Source organism: Pleurodeles waltl, chromosome 1_2, assembly GCF_031143425.1.
Source record: "Pleurodeles waltl isolate 20211129_DDA chromosome 1_2, aPleWal1.hap1.20221129, whole genome shotgun sequence".
Taxonomy (NCBI): Eukaryota; Metazoa; Chordata; class Amphibia; order Caudata; family Salamandridae; genus Pleurodeles; species Pleurodeles waltl.
In genome coordinates this window covers 247,405,940-247,420,952 of record NC_090437.1, presented here as the reverse complement: position 1 = coordinate 247,420,952, position 15,013 = coordinate 247,405,940, and the positions used below count along the sequence as shown (strand labels likewise).

Here is a 15,013-nt window from a genome sequence, read left to right as displayed (position 1 = left end):
TGTGTCTCCAGGGCACCAGATCCGGGCAATAGATAGTGTTCACTCGCCATCCGACTTCTCGCTTGCTGGGCCCTCCTGTGCTGGTGTCCCTTGCCCGTGGGTGTCCTCCTTCACCCCCGGAATGGGGCTGGTGGGGCCCTCCTGGGCAGCTCGCCTGCTGCCGGACTTGTCGGCCGTGCTGCCCTTGCCATCCTTGCCTGATCCTCTGTGGCCCTTGCCTCCCTTTGGAGATGTGCCAGGTGGCACCCCACTCCCTGACGGTGCCAGGGTGGTGCCTGTGGAGGCTGCCGTCTCTGTTTTCTCGCACCTGCCCTTGGCTTTTTTTGTTTTTTTCCCAGGGGGTGGGCTGGCTGTCCCTTTGCTGCTGGCCGATGTGGCTGCCCTCGAAGGTGGGGGACACAAATATCCCTGGACTATGGTCCTTGTAGGTCCAGGGGTTGTGGTGGCTGAGGTGCAGATTGGACTTTTACGAGATGGAGGGGGTGGGTCAGGTGATGGAAAGAGGTTAATTTTGGAGAGGAAAAACTTTTTAGGAGCAATGGGAAGGGTAGGTGCAGTGGGTATGGGAGTGGAGGAAGAGGATGTGGTTGTAGGAGAGTCAAGTGTGCTGTCTATGGGTGCAGGTGCTTGTGACGGAGGCTGTCGTGAGGTGGATGGCTGTTGGGCGGGTGGCTGCCTGCGTTTGTGTGGTTTGGAAGAGGGGGTGACAGACACACTGGGAGAGGACACAGGGGACGTGTAAATGGCAGTGGGGGTGGTGACTGCACGTATGCGGAGTGTTCTGGTGGGTGTGCTGGATGTAGTGGCTGATGAAGTGGTGCATGCAAGTGTGAGTTGGGACGTCAAAGGGAGGGAAGAGGTAGACGAGGAGGAGGGGGACACAGAGGAGGCAGTGGCTGTTGGCATGTCTGCATGTGGATGTTGCTTGTGTGAATGCTTCTGTGATGTGTGGTGCTTATGTTTGGATGAGCTGACCTTGGGTGTTGAGGTGTGTGCAGGCTGGTCTGTAGGTGTGTCTGGGATAGGCAGAGGAACAGGGGAGTGGGACTGGGTGGAGGGAGTTGGAGGAGGGAGGCAGGAGACAGGGACAATGGCTGCCGTCAGTGCTGAGGCCAGAGCGTTGAACGATCGCTGATGGGCAGCCTGACCCGAATGAATGCCCTCCAGGTATGCATTGCTCCGATGCACCTCCCTTTCCACCCCCTGGATGGCATTCAAAAGGGTAGACTGCCCAACAATGAGCGTCCGGAGGAGGTCGATGACCTCCTCACTGAGGACAGCAGGAGTAACTGGGGCAGGGCCTGAGGTGCCTGGGGCGAAGGAGATGCCCGCCTTGGTGTGCGAGCGGTCACGGGGCGAACGCTGAGGGGCTGCTGGGAGGGCAGAGCTGGTGCGCTGGGTGGCAGCTGTACCTGTTGTTGCGGTGGGCACGGATGCTGCCGCCACCACAAGGGAGCTCCCTTCCGAGGGTCGGTGTTGCTGATGTCTCCACGTGTCGCCGTTGTGGAGCCCCCCTCGCCCTCCGTCTCACTGGTCAAATCAGAGTCCGTTGCATGGCCCTCCGGGGCCATGTGAGATGCAGCTCCCTCGTGCTCCAATGCCACTTCTCCTACGCCAGATGATGCTAATGCACACATGAACAGGAAGAGCAGACCAAAAAAGGGGGGGGGAAGAATAAAGACATGTGGAGTGCATGCATTGGCAACACAGTTGGCGGAGAGGACAGACACAGAAGCCCCCTGCACTACGCCGCGCACTTGGGGTACACTACTCAATCAGTGCAACATGGCCTACAAGCCTATGGACGACAACTGCACACATAGGTGACACAGGGCCATGGATAGCTGTATTTGGCACCCAACAGAGGTGGGGGGCGGGGGCACAGGGCCATGACTTACGGATGGGCCTAGCCTACAGAAATCACCCTGGCCTAGGGATACCCACAGCCCTCCTCCCCCACCCAGACACCTCCACTGCGCGCATAGTCAGCAGAATGAGAGTGTACTCACCCCCTTGTGTCTGCTGTGATGTCCTCACGCGCCCATCCAAATCTGGGTAGGCCACCGCCAGGATCCGAGACATCAGGGGGGTCAATTGACACGTGGCACCCCTCCTACGTTGGGAGGCCATCCCCAGCAGTGTCTCCGCGGTCTTTCTGCTCCCGCGGCGGATGTCCTCCCACCTCTTGCGGCAGTGGGTGCCCCGTCTGTTGTGGACCCCCAGGGTCCGGACGTCCTTGGTGATGGCACGCCAAATGTCGACTTTCTGATGGGCGCTGACCTATGTGACACGTACAGGGAGAGAAAATACAATAACAGAATTTTCTGCATGCTCGATGTGAGTGTCCCCCCATCCCCACACTTGCCATGTGGCACATGCTCTCATCCGTCGTTTGATGCATGCCTCATACGCTCCCCTCCGCACCATCATTCATTCACCCCACTCAACCCAGGCATTGCCCACAAAGCATGGTCCCAGTGTACTTACCTGTTGGTCTGGAGGACCGTAGAGTAGCGCATACTGGGGGAGGACCCCATCAACAAGTTTCTCCATTTCCTCAGATGTGAAGGCAGGGGCCCTTTCCCCAGTCGCAGCAGCCATTGTCTCTTCCAGACCGAGGTCACAGCAGCACTTGCAGTATAGGTCCTCTCCTGATCAGGTCTCGAGTGATTAAGCAGATAGAAAATGGCGGTCACGCCCGCGGCGGTGCGTACCGCGACCGCCAGCGCACATCGTCATTGGCTCCTGAGACCCATAGGGTTCAATGTTAACCAATGCTGCTCTGCGCCGCGGTCTTCGACCGCCTACCGCCACGGTGTGCCACGCCAGCGCATTGACCTCACATCCCATTGTCACACTTCACAGGTCAGGCAGCTGCCATTTCAAAGGCCCACATGGCTTAATTCCTACTGCGTCACACAGGCCTAGGCGTTGCATTGCCACTCATACAAGCCATTCAATGCATAGCGCATCGTGTTCTGTGCAAGCTGTGGTTACGTACCTGTGGGTTGCTTGACTCTGTGCTCCATGTTGTCCTTCCTAGGCACCGTCGGCTGGGACTTGCGAGGAGATGGAGGAATCTTCCTGTGTACAGACCGCTGGTGGACCTGTCGACAATGGAAGAAAGACATGTCATACTGACATACAGACTTGACCGAGCCACTATAAAGGAATCGTGTGCCAAGCTGGAGCCAGACCTGATGTCCCCCATTCGCCAACCCACAGGGATTCCCCCTCTGGTGCAGGTGCTGTCAGTACTCCATTTTTTGGCAAGTGGATCATTCCAAACAACAGTGGCCATATCATCAGGGATGTCTCAGCCTATGTTTTCTAAGGTTTTGTCCAGAGTGTTGTCTGCCCTGATGAAATACATGCGGAGCCACATTGTTTTCCCTGAGGTGGGTGATTTGGCTACAGTGAAGGGTGATTTCTATGCCCTTGGACATATCCCCAACATCATTGGTGCCATTGATGGGACCCATGTGGCTTTGGTTCCCCCCAGTGAAAGTGAGCAGGTGTACAGGAACAGAAAAAGTTATCATTCGATGAATGTCCAGGTGGTCTGTTTGGCTGACCAGTACATCTCCCATGTAAATGCCAAGTTCCCTGGGTCAGTGCATGACGCGTACATCATGCGAAATAGCAGCATCCCTTATGTGATGGAACAGCTACAGAGACACCGTGGTGGTCATTCTGACCCTGGCGGTCTTTGACCGCCAGGGCGGAGGACCGCGGGAGCACCGCCGACAGGCCGGCGGTGCTCCAATGGGGATTCCGACCGCGGCGGTAAAGCCGCGGTCGGACCGGCACCACTGGCGGGGTCCCGCCAGTGTACCGCGGCCCCATTGAATCCTCCGCGGCGGCGCAGCTTGCTGCACCGCCGCGGGGATTCCGACCCCCCCTACCGCCATCCAGATCCCGGCGGTCGGACCGCCGAGATCCGGATGGCGGTAGGGGGGGTCGCGGGGCCCCTGGGGGCCCCTGCAGTGCCCATGCCACTGGCATGGGCATTGCAGGGGCCCCCATAAGAGGGCCCCTACATGTATTTCACTGTCTGCTGCGCAGACAGTGAAATACGCGACGGGTGCAACTGCACCCGTCGCACAGCTTCCACTCCGCCGGCTCGATTCCGAGCCGGCTTCATCGTGGAAGCCTCTTACCCGCTGGGCTGGCTGGCGGTCTGAAGGCGACCGCCCGCCAGCCCAGCGGGAAAGTCAGAATTACCGCCGCGGTCTTTCGACCGCGGAACGGTAACCTGACGGCGGGACTTTGGCGGGCGGCCTCCGCCGCCCGCCAAGGTCAGAATGAGGGCCCGTGTGTGGCTAATTGGTGACTCTGGTTACCCCAACCTGTCGTGGCTACTGACCCCAGTGAGGAATCCCCAGACCAGGGCAGAGGCCCATGGGCGGACTAGGAGGGTGATCGAGCGGACCTTCGACCTCCTGAAGGCCAGGTTTAGGTGCCTGCATATGACAGGTGGATCCCTAATGTACTCACCAAAGAAGGTGTGCCATATCATCGTGGCCTGCTGTATGCTTCACAACCTGGCTTTGCGACGCCAGGTGCCTTTCCTGCAGGAGGATGGTCCAGATGGTGGTGTTGTAGCAGCTGTGGAGCCTGTGGAGAGTGAAGAGGAGGAAGACGACGGGGACGACACAGACAACAGGGACACAGTGATACAACAGTATTTTCAGTAGCACACAGGTACGAATCAACCCCGCCATTTTACATTTACTTAAAGTCTCCTGCCTCTCTACTGTCTGTGTTTCCCCCCAGTTCCTGTTAACTGATTTGTGACTTTCCCTTCCGTTTTCAGAGCTGTGGACCCCACTGCCTGATCTCTGCTTTGTTTGCCCATGGACTACAGCTGTGTGACAGTGGTATGTTGTCATCACAATGTAACTGAACATTTTGGCACCGTTATGTCTAATACATTTGTTCAAAATACAAGCAGACTCCAGATTTTTTAAGTGAAATAAGTGATTTTATTAAAGTGCTAAATTTAGGGACATGGTTGAAAAACGGTGATGGGTGATGGTGGAGTAATGTCCATGGCAGAGTCCAGTTTTCAGTCTCACAGGTGCATTGTCCATATGCCTGTGGAAGGATGGAGCAGGGGCAGTTTAAGGTTGGACAGGGTGACAATGTGGGACAGTGGGATGACATCAGGGGGTATCCTTTGCTGGCGGGGGTCTTGGCATCCTACTCTGTCTTCTTCTGAGATCTCAGGTACCGCTTGCGGGGTGGTTCTTCTTCTGCAGGAGGTGGGGTTCTGGTGGCCTGTCGTTGTGTGGGGGCCTCCTGTCCACTAGAGCCGGCGGAGGTGGTAGCCTGGTCTTGGTCCATGCTAATGACAGGGGCCATTTGTGGTGCCACATGGTCCCGCAATGTGGTGACTATCTGGTTAAGAGCCACAACGATGGTCCCCATTGCGGAACTAATGTTTCTCAGTTCCTCTCTGAACCCCATGTACTGTTCCTCCTGCATTACCTGGATCTCCTGGAACCTGGCCAGTACCGTAGCCATCGTCTCCTGGGAGCGGTGGTATGCTCCCATGATGGAGGAGAGGGCCTCTTGGAGAGTGGGTTCCCTAGGCCTGTCCCCCCCCTGTCGCACAGCAGCCCTCCCAGTTCCCCTGTTTCCCTGGGCCTCTGTCCCCTGGACTGTGTGCCCACTACCACTGCCCCCAGGTCCCTGTTGTTGTTGGGGTGGTGGGTCAACCTGGGTGCCCTGTAGTGGTGGACACACCGCTGATTGACGTGTCCTGGAGACAGAGGCATGGGCCCGCTGGGTGGGAGCTGTGCTGGTGTTCCCAGAGGGGGTTAGGTCTGCTGTAGCCTGTGGCTGTCAGTGGGGAACCGACTGTCCCGAGGTCCCCGATGGGCCGGGCTGGTCATCTGGGTCCAGGGTTACAGAGCTGCTGTCATCACTGGGGGCCTCTTCTGGGGGTGGGATGGACATCTCTGGACCCTCCTGGGCGGTGTGGTGGCGTTCGGGTCCTGCAGGGGTATAAGAGTATGGTTATTGCTTCTGTGTGTGCCATTTCGTGTAATGGGTGGGTGGCCGTGTACCCCAGTGCTGGCATTCCCTTGTGGGGGCTGTTGTGACAGTGGCTTGTGGGGGAGATGGGGATGTGCAGTGGGCATGCTTTGGTGATGGGTGTCCATGCTTTGGGGACGCATGCAGGGCTATGTTTTGGGATGGGTGGGTTGTGATGGTGAGCCATTTGCAAGGAGTTGGCGTGATGGGGGTGGGGGTATGATTTGGCATGCAGGTGGGGTGGGGGGAATGAAGTAGTGAAGATTTGACTTACCAGAGTCCATTCCTCCGCCTACTCCTGCGAGGCCCTCAGGATGCAGGATGTGCAAGACTTGCTCCTCCCATGCTGTGAATTCTGGGGGAGTAGGTGGGGGTCCGCCGCCAGTCTTCTGCACCGCGATGTTGTGCCTTGATACCATGGAACGCACCTTCCCCCGTAGGTCGTTCCACCGCTTCCTGATGTCGTCACGATTTCGTGGATGCTGTCCCACAGCGTTGACCCTGTCCACTATTCTTTGCCATAGCTCCATCTTCCTGGCAATGGTGGTGTGCTGCACCTGTGTCCCGAAGAGCTGGGGCTCTACCCAAACTATTTCCTCCACCATGACCCTGAGTTCTGCGTCAAAGAACCTGGGGTGTCTTTGGGGTGCCATGGGGTGGTGTGGATGAGGTGAGGGGTGGTGTATGTGTTGTAGAGTGTGGTGAGTGTGGTGGTGTATGTTGTTTTGTGCGTGGATATCGTGTGGGTGATGTTGTGATTTGCCTCTGTGTGATGGTCTACTCTATTCTGTGCTGTCTCTCTCTGTCCTTCAGTCGCAATTGTGGTCGTAAGGGTTTGTGGGTGATGTGGGTGTGTGTTTTATATTGTATTGGGTGTGTGGGAGTGGTGTGTGTATGTGTCTCAGGTGTGTGTATTTTGAATTGTCCAATGTGGTAGTGTTTTGTAAAGGTGTGTGTATTTTGACCGCGGCTGTGTGTACCGCCAATAGAATACCGCGGTTGAAAAACCGCTGCGGGGATTTGTGGGTCGGAATGGCATGGGCGTATTTCTGTTGGCGTGACGGTGGAGGTTTGGTCATCGCCAGTTTTTCGCTGGCCGTTGGTGTGGCGGAATTTTGTGGATGTCGGGTTTTTGGCGGTTTGCCAGTTGCGGGTCAGAATGACCGTGGCGGTTTACCGCGACCGCGGCGGTGTTATGGCGGTCTTCTGACCGGCGGTAAGCGCCTTTTACCGCCGAGGTCAGAATGACCCCCTAAATGTTATGGATGAAAGGCTGACTAGAAGGTGCTTTACCACGATCTGAACAAATGCATAAAGCAGTAAAGATGGTGCTGTTCTGATGCAAAACTGACTGTTGATAAGATAGCTAGTTGGGCTGAGTGCCAGTACGGAGAGCTGAGGTCATGTATTAAAAACGGAGGGTCAAAAACGTATCAGTACACTACATCTCACTGTCTAAATGGTAAACTGTGGAATTTCAGGATTTTTTTATTCCTGAGTATTGAATAATTGAATGACTATCCTCCAGGTAATTGTTATGATTATCTATTTTAAACAGCGAGCCTATTTTTCTGCAGTAAGGATAATCAATTGCAGCTGTCAGATCTTAAAACATTCTTCAGAGTACACCGATTAATTTAAGTGTTCATAAACGCTGTGTGGGTCCCAGAGGGAATTTTTATATGTGAAAAAGGTTGCAATTGTGTGACAACAGTACACACTATATTAATCCAGGCCTTTTTCCTAGCATCTTTGATTAAAAAACTACATTAACAAAGAAAGTACTAACATAAAACTGTACTTTGATTTTTAAATGCACTATATCTCTCTATACTTCCACATAATTTTATGACTTAGTGTTTTCTGCAGGCCCCGGTTTTAGAGGCCACTGCCGTACTCTGATACATATTTCCCATATGTAGCAGGTGCTGTTTGCTGCTATGCTCTTTCTATCTACGTTGCCTAAAAAGAAGGAAAACACTGGAAAGCAAATTGGTCTTGCTTAGAGAATAGAGCTATTGGATTTGTCAATGCATATTTGCATTAGCAGTGTGCATGATTTATTACTAATTTACCATTTGAGAATGGCGATGGTCATCTTGGAATGACAAATTAATAAAAAGGTATAAAAAAATCCAAATTGGCCTCCAGAGAGTTGGTATGCATGAGCACGCATAGGTTGCCAACTTGGAATGGTATTCGTTGTACTATGTGAAAAAATCATTCCAGGATGGCCACCCATGAATACAGATGATGTCTGCCTTGGAATTTGGTTTTTTCATTGAATGTGCCTTAATATATTGGCATGTGTTGCTGTTGTGTGTGCTATTCTCACATAGCTTCAGCCTTTGTCACTTATGAAAAAAATACAGTGCTAAGATAGCCCATGGCCATTTGTTAATGTTAAATTAAGAATAGTGGAAAGCTACAACTCATCAAATCAGAAATTAAGAAAAACAGCAATGCTCCAGGAGGATGATAATGTCAAGAACAGAGAGGAATGCCATTCCATAAGGAGAAGAACTGAAATAGATAAGAAAGGAATCGAATCACAAGTAGGGTCAGGCCAAGCACCCTAACCCTGGCAATACCCTGGTAGTAGTTCTTCAAAAAATGCTAAAGCGGTCTAAAGCAAGCCCTAACAAAGGACTATCACGTCAAAGAGAAATATCTTCAGTGACATAGGCCATAGCGACAATATTAACCAATGGCACCTGTCATCTACTGCAGGCTTTGCCTCTGCTGTTAGTGGCGGTTGGTGAGATATTTAAATGGAGGGGTGCAAAAGACAAAAGAAACATTATATACATATATATAAAAAGTTTCACTTGCATTTCCCTGCCGGCAGCACATCCCCAATGTTCAGCAGCAAGTCCTTGATGTTGTGTTGCTGGCTCCAGACTCGAGTCTGAGCACGAGGTCCCACAGCTAACTCCTTATCCAATAAATAGGCTGCTCTCGTGCTGTGAACCAGCATGAGTGAAGTGTCTGGAGTGGGCTGCCTCAGTGCTCTGAAAAGCACTGGAGGCTTATGCCTGCTCTCCAATCCACCTGTCCAAGACAGCTGGGTTGGAGTAGTTTCAATTGCGCATGTCGGTCTGGCCAGAGCAAGGCAGCCGGCCAAACCTACATGCACACTTCAAACTGAAGTAGCCACTCCTCACTGCTGCCAATCAGCAGCAGCGATGGACTGGCCCTGCCCTCACACTCTGTTTGCTGACAGAGAGTAAAAAATAAAATGACAATAAAATAATTGAATTGCCATTTTATTTTTTACACTTTCTGTGCAGAAGTGTTTGTGGGGGGGTCGCTTCTCTGCTCCAATGGTGGAACCACCGCTGTCTGTTATGTGCCCATGCCTTTCCCATTTTAATTTGCAGTACATTCTGAATATTTCCATTATTATTGCATTTTATCATGCTAAAATTCTGCAATTGTGGTGTGCTCGTTGTAGGTTTTGTCATTTAAATTTCTCATTTTAATATGACGTCACAACCACTATTTTATAGCTAATCCAGTTTCAAACTGACAGCTGATGATGATTGCTACGTTATTTTTTGTTATGCTATTTAATGTTATGTTATATTTTTTTGTTTCACACTTGACCACTAGGGCATTTTGGCCTCGAATTAAAAAGTCGGCTTAACTACTGTCATAATAACTACTATTGAGACACTAAGGTACTAAAAAAATAATGCACTGATTCTTTCAATCTCAGAGGATAGTAACAGTGACAGCAGAAAATTCCTCAACTTAAAGGACAACAAATCAGTAAAGAATACATAGACAGTCTCCCGTATAACAGTAAGTTCTTTAAACGTTATTCTTTTTAGGTCTAGGATTAGCCAAGACTTTTTGATTTGACCAAAAATATACATTAAAAAAATATATTTTAAGTTACAGTGTCTGTCAGCTAGTCTTCTTCACCCATTGATTTGCCTTTTTGTCATTTAGACAGTCAGTCTAATGTCTTTATTCGGATAACATAGAGCCATTAAAGATACAGTATATAGAGTTACCATACAAAGAACAAAACATACATACACAGAATAAAACTTCACAACACTATGAGCAATCTAAATCATAACCGAATTTTTCATTAACTCCACTACCAAAATAATGCAACCAAAAATTAAATAAAACTACATCCAATGATAAAAGAATTAAACAAAGAAACATGAACACGCTTTTCATAAAACGCTTCTGTATTTCATGGAAAGTCGGTTGACCACTACAAAGCACATATGCAGAGTCATTCAGATTTAGCTTCCATCCACCACAGCGTACAGCATGAGACATTCTGGCTGCATACTTTTAGCACCTGATTCCTTTCTCGATGTGTGATGACATTCTGCCAGAGTAAAATGTTTTCAGCCACTGAGAATGTAGTCCCTTTCATTACCAGAGACTTAAAGATCAATTATTTTCTTTGCAATTATTTTTATTTTTATTTTTTAACAATTATTTTCTCTGTGAGGACCTGTCAACACACCAGACACTAGTCTAAGGCCTCGCTGGTACTCGCAGTGTTCCACTTCTCGTGCATCCTGTACTAGCAGCATGTTTTTAAATAGGCTTCAATCAAATTCTGAAATAGCCATGTTTTTATGCGCATTTGCACACAAGCAACCATCTTTGAGCCCATTCCAGTACTTTTACCCATGCTTCAGCAAACATGCACATGAACTCACAGGGGTAACCATATTTGAATGTTTTTTATAAAACATTCTTAAAAGCCCACTCAAAGATACCCACCTGAGTGGGTGCCCGCATGTGCACCCATGGACGGCCATTTAAAAAAATATTTTCGTAATAAAGATTTTAAAAATAATTTCAAAATTTAGCAATGTCAAAGCAATTAGGCTGACAATCAACGCCAGACCAGTTATTTGTCACAATATTTATCTGAAATCGTAGCTAACAGAACTCTTATAAGGTGGATCTCAAAATACGAGCATGTTGAGTTTTAAATCATTTACAAAGATATAGTGATTTGGACACATGGTCAGTTTTCTAAAGACCAGAAGTATATTAGACTGCTGCATTGAACGTTACATAGCTGCTTATTTTGTAGGCTTTTCTGGATAATTGTGTATGGGGTGTTATTATTAACTATGCTTCTGATGAGTACATGTATTTATTCAATGCCAGGGAAAATGTAACCTGACAATTCTTTGATTTACGTGTGGTAGTAAAGGCAGATTCAGACATTTATTACTACAGTGCAAAGGTCAGATCTCAAATTATTACCATTGTGGATATGCAACTTCTGCAGCTTCTTTACCTTCATGTTTTTGAATCTTCACTGCTCACACTAGACCTACATAAAGAGCTGGTGGTATGGCAAGCCTGAAATATCTTTGGGAACCTTCAAAAAAACAGTGAGTGCAATATGCTATTATCATTATAGAGGGAGGGGGCAGCATATGTCTCTCGATGCTTCGCCTTTTGGGAGTCATATATCCCTCCTCACACATAAAACACATAATTGTATACAATTTCGTGAACTGTTCCCACAATCTCAGGGGTAAAATAACACTTTTAGACTTGTACTGGGCATTTAACTAATAGCCACTTCATTTAAATGTTTTGGAACCTTGTAGCCAAATAAGTTGTTTGCCTGCACACATAACGGCACAACCCGAAATTGCAGTATTGCATACATTTTGTGCGAAATATTTCAAAAATATTGATACACTCACAATAAAAATAAAATATAATCTGCAAAAAAGTATTTAGACAATCTGCTAAAGTTCTTGGAACGTGGTCACAGAATATAAACACCCAGGCACAGAACGGCAAAACAGAATTAAAAGCCATTTTCCATATTCCGAGTTAGCATGGGAACCATTTTACAGAAGTAAGTAATTGACCCGAAGTCCTGAGACCTATATTTTAGCGTTTACATTGCCACCTGTTTCAGACCTAGCCTAGCTCAAAAGGGCTCTTGTCAATTCCCAACAGTTCCTTCACCATTTGGCACACTGCCTGGAATATGTTCAGACTTTTATACCACTCTGTTGAGCACCTGGAGGGCTATTTCTTAGTGTGGCGTCTGCCTGCAGGATTGTAACATGTCCAGACCGCTTAGTGAAGGCAACTTTACGCATGTTTGGTGTTATTTATTATTCAAATGCCTCGAGTGTCTTGAACAAAATACCGCCTCTAAGAACCCTCCTGAAAACGTAAAATATCCCAGGCTAGTTTATTTCACCATCTCTAGAAAAGTATGCTAAAATATCTTTGGAATATGTAATACGTATTCTAAACAGAGGAACATGAACTACAACAAATGACATTCTGCTATCCACGTTGAATAGTCATTTCTTACATTGTTTTGTGTGTTTCGCTTTGTAACATTTTTAAAAGACAGTCACCACGCCAGGTGCATGACAAGTAAATGGACTTAAACAGCATACATCTACTAGGCCTCAATATCTTTGAAAATAAACCATATGAGCAAACAGAGCATATGTTGCATTGTCAAAATTTGTATAAGTAAGGTAAAAATTGTTGCTGTGTACCAAATGGCTTTAAACACATATATGTGCAGAATAGAAAACATTTATTTCAATAAAGCGGATGCTAGAAAAATATTTAGGCTACCTGATCTGAGAGGGGACACAGTCAAATGATGCACTGCTATGAATAACTTTTTCACTTTTTTAAATTCTGAACACTCGGGCAGATTTACTAATATATCACCAACGCAGCACAGCAAAGTTGCCGCGCTACATTGCGTGAGAGGAACCGAGCAGAGCAGCACTATATCTACTTTCATATGGCGCGCCTACTCTCATCCCTAGCACTGGGCCGCAATCAGACTGTCTAGTGCCACATACACAAACCTTTGTCCCATGGTGCAAAGGTGTCTTTGTGAGGTATAGCATGACTTTTGTACTGAAATGATACCAGAGTACTACGCCTAGCAAACTTAACATGTTTTCTTGTTTAGGATGTGTGGTGTTCAGTGCAGCACACGTGCAAAGTCAGAAAGGTTTGGAAAAATAAACACATTTCTCCTTTTTAACACCTGCCCGAACGAGGCATTATTTTTTGGCATACGTACCTGTCTAGTAATATTAGTAAACATGACTGTACATCTAAGATCATAGGTGGTTGCATGGGAACAACCATGTACCACCCATTGAAACCCCCTTGAATCCAAAGTAAAGGAAAGCCGCCTAGAACTCTGCTTTGTGTCACTTTCAGGCACCTTTCCAGCGCAAAATAAATTTCGTGCTTGAAGGTGAATCAACTTTTGCATCAGTTTGTATCACTTTTGTGTTGCAAACACAGAGTAAAAAGTTAGATTACCCCACAGCATCCTAATCTTACACATACACGTCCTAATAAAAAATGATGATGTCTACCACCTGGGACAGACACCTCTGATACTGTCTAAGTTGTAAGACAACAATTGTAATAATTTCAGAGTCTGCTCCCCTCCCCCTTACTAGAGGAGTATAGGACAACCACTTCTCTGACTCTAACTACTAGGCTGGCTACTAAGGTCATCAAGTCACAAGCGAGGAGAGACCAGGATGGCAACTGGGGATATAGGACTCAGTGTCATGATGTTTACTGACACGTAATTGCGCCTTTTTACTCCCAATTGAAATGAGAATGCATCAACCAGAACAAGAACATGTTAAAAAAGACCATAGAAACAGAACTACACACAGGACATTAATCTCAATATTATAACATATAAGAGTTCAAAAACAGTTACTGCTTCCACCCCGGGAACGAGGGTTGATCTGGTCATGGTTGAAAAGTCAATGCAACTGAATTGCAAATTTTTCCTACCTGTTATTTCTATTATTTCTGTATTCATTGGATGAAAGGTCTACCTTTCCTACTAAACACAATTCCGATCTACATTAAACATTGGTACGCACATTCTTGATGAGTCCCTCTTCAATTCCATGTAGCTATGATCCGGATGTTTCACAATGCAATGTTCAGATCTACTCCTTGCAAACTTCTATGAGTCACGATCATGCTGTCAAATCTACAGCTCCCCCAAAAAACTTCAATAGCTATTATCACTATTGAGCGTCAACCATTTCTATTTAGCTCTCAGATGCAAGGTCCAGGTTTATGAGATTCACAGGCAGTCCCTCTTTTTCTGAATCCTTATCAGTTATGTGCCTCTTAATGTCCTTTTTAATCACAAGCATGGTGGGGATCGAAGGGAGAAATGCAAAACTGAAACAAAAAGGAGCCAGGAAAATAAGTTAAAAAGAAAATGTAAACCAAACTCATTAGTCAGTAATTGACACCAAAAGGGTAAGGAGCAGCTGTACATGGTTGTATATGTAGTTTCCGACAGCCATTAAGCCTACAGTGACTTGGCACAAAGTCAGGCAAACAAGGAAACTACCTGACAACCACATTCCAGACAGTGTACACTGCAGAATACAAGCATGACAAATACAGTGGTAAAGAATGTATGTTGTTGTCAGAACGGCTTTCACATTATATGTTACCTGCCTTAAAAAGTAAATGAAGAGAATGCTGCTGCGCCCTTCAAATCCCAATGGGAGCCACATTGTGCTGTATGGGCGCATAACCTTATATGCTACATCCGCGCAACCAGAAGACGCATCTCTCAGGTTGCACTGTACTGAGGGAACCATACTTCCAGGGAATTTCAGAGCCAGGCTGAAGCAACATAACACCAGACCAAAGCTGTAGGACGGAGCTCCTGTCTCGCAAGTGCTCTTTGCTCCGTGGTGTAACAAAGGCCCTCGCAGTCCCTGTGGTGCAGGGGTGGGGGGCAAGCTCCAGGGCCCATACTCAACACAGCACCCTGGCCATCCTTAGCGGCATGATCCCACAACATCCCCTCCCCCTTGCCTCTCACTGTATTTTGAACTGGGCAAAGATGCAAAGCCACAAAGGACCAATGACAGAGACAGGGAGATGAGAGCAACAATCACTGCTGCTGCCCTGTAGGTAAATGAAGATC

At 48.0% G+C, this 15,013-nt stretch overlaps 1 protein-coding gene across 1 annotated transcript in view; it reads right to left on the bottom strand.

Annotated features, from left to right (window-relative positions):
• Positions 1–15,013, bottom strand: part of CCSER1 (coiled-coil serine rich protein 1) — a 2,320,004-nt gene that overhangs the window by 1,951,991 nt on the left and 353,000 nt on the right. The gene's annotated exons all lie outside the window — the stretch shown is intronic.